The sequence below is a fragment of the Eschrichtius robustus genome, chromosome 6, assembly GCF_028021215.1.
Source record: "Eschrichtius robustus isolate mEscRob2 chromosome 6, mEscRob2.pri, whole genome shotgun sequence".
NCBI lineage: Eukaryota > Metazoa > Chordata > Mammalia > Artiodactyla > Eschrichtiidae > Eschrichtius > Eschrichtius robustus.
Genome location: NC_090829.1, coordinates 25,667,754 through 25,670,301, shown reverse-complemented (window position 1 = coordinate 25,670,301; position 2,548 = coordinate 25,667,754). Strand labels below are relative to the sequence as shown.

Sequence of the window (2,548 nt, the reverse complement as noted above, 5' to 3'; positions counted from 1 at the left end):
ATTTAAATGAAACAAGGAAAAGAAGTTATTCTGAGTGAAGTACAAGATAAATCACATCTTTTATGGGGTTCTTTTTTAATGTAATAAGTTACCTTAGAACAAATTATTTGAGAATAATTTATGAAATTACCATCAGAACACATATCTATAAGCTATAGCAAGGACTTCGTGAGATTTTTTAAATCTTCTGAATCTTTTTCTTTCTTAAATATTAAAACATTTTACCTTTTTGCAAGTGGCGGGGAAGATGGCGGACATTCAGGTGGAGAGTGTCTACCAAAAGCAATCGACGATCTTTCAAAATAAGAAGAGGGTTCTGCTTGGAGAAACTGGCAAGGAGAAGCTCCCGCATAACTACGGGAGCATTGGTCTGGGCTTCAAGACACCGAAGGAGGCCATCGAGGGCACCTACAATGACAAGAAATGCCCTTTTACTGGTAATGTCCAAGGGCCGTCCAAGGGCGGATCCTGTCTGGCGTGGTGACCAAGGTAAAGATGCAGAGAACCCTTGTCATCCGCTAAGACTACCTCCACTGCATCCGAAAGTACAACCGCTTCGAGAAGTGCCACAAGAACGTATCCGTGCATCTTTCCCCCTGCTTCAGGGACGTCCAGATCGGCCACACTGTCACAGTGGGCGAGTGCCCTCCCCTAAGCAAGACGGTGTGCTTCAAGGTGCTCCAGGTGACCAAAGCTGCCGGCACCAAGAAGCAGTTCCAGAAGTTCTGAGACTGGACCCCTGCCCACTGCCCCAAACAAAGTAAAGATTTTTTCCCAGTCAAACAAAACAAAACAAAACAAAAACATTTTAGCAATATTGTCTCAAAATAGAGTTACTATCCAGTAACTCCACAAAGGGGTTTTCTTTTTTTTCCTCTGTAGGATCTCAGAGTGCATATTATCCCATTTTAAGACTCCATTCAACGTGTTCTTTTTAACAGGTTGTTTAGGAATAAAACACAATTAATGTAGAATGGCATCTAAATTATATTCTGCTTGAAATGAGCAAATAAAGTCAGAAGATTAATATATTAAAACTGTATACCAATGTCTTCAGCAGATATATTGTACGTGTGTATGTATACATATATACATTTATGTGTGTGTATATACATATATACACATATATACATATATATTTAATTTTTTTAGCTGACATTTTTGGGATCTAGACATAGTTAATCAAGCTAGACATAGCTGAGTCTAGTAAGAGTTATTTCCTTACTTTTCACTGCATTTTTTTGGTAGAAGTATTTTAATGGAAACTCTTAATAAGAAAAACAACAGGTAGTATCTTTTAATTCATCAAATTCCAAATTATCTTAGAGTTGTGAGAATGCATATGATGTACACACACAAAGATTTTTCTTCCAAAAACATTAGACCTACTTTTCAAGTGTCAAATGAAATGGCAGACCTAGGTTATTTCTCAACTCCCTAAGTTAGGAATTTGGAATTTGTGAATTAAAAAATACTACCCTTTGTTTTTCTTATTAAAAGTTTCCATTAAAATACTTCTACAAAAATGCAGTGAAAAGTAAGGAAATAATTATTACTAGGATCAGCTCCCAAAACTGTAAGCTCAAAAGAAGTCTGGCTCCATTATATAGCACTAGGTTACATATAATTCAGATGTCAAACAGATAGAGTCAAAAAACACATATACATATTTTATTATTAGATATTAGGATTACAAAAACACAGCTTTGGAAAAAGGAGGATGGAAAATAAAAAAAGATTACCTTCGTATCTCAGCAGTTAAAAATCGTGGAGAAATTTCATGGGAACAAATGGGATCTTGAATTGTATATTTCTATTAATAGTAGAATATATATTTTTTGAAGTTTGGGATTAGGAGATAGTCCAGAGCACAAAATGGAGAGAAGCTGCTTCCTTTGCCACATTTAGGATTGTATAGGAAGCACCTGAACTTGGCAATGACTCTTTGCAATTAAGTGACATAAGAAAATATATTAATCCGGTCAAGATTTTGCAACATTTTTGAGAAATCTGAGCCCGTTGTACCAAAATTCTCATTATTTACCAGGCACCTTTCCAACCATAATACAGCAGAATTTTCTTCTTCTGAGCTCCTTCTCAACGGCTACAGAGATTTGGCTGAATAGAAAATGATGGGAGAAGTCAAAATGAGATCAGAACTGAGTAATAGTTATTGAACCATTTTTTAATGGGAGCCAACATGTGATCGATCCATGAAAACTTTATCCTTAACCCATAATGATGATCTCTTTATATCAACCATCTCTACTATCCTTTATTATATTTATATGTACTTGTAACTTTCTAGAATTTAATTATGGTTGACCTGTGCTCCCTTTTAGACATGAGGAGTTCCATTTTCTTGTTGGTCCCATTACCTTTTTATTGTGATCTCATTTTTATGAGTAAATCCTTCATGGGCAACAGTCACAATTCAAAGCACTATACATTAAACTCTTATCTCCTATAGTTATAACGCTGTGAGTAGGGTAATTCACTCTTGGAAACCTACTTTACACCAAAAAATACCAAAACTGATTAGAGAGAG

At 35.6% G+C, this 2,548-nt stretch overlaps 1 pseudogene; it reads left to right on the top strand.

Annotated features, from left to right (window-relative positions):
- The first annotated feature begins 247 nt into the window (after window positions 1–247).
- Window positions 248–729, top strand: LOC137766757 (small ribosomal subunit protein uS17-like; annotated as a pseudogene).
- Window positions 730–2,548: the final 1,819 nt, after the last annotated feature.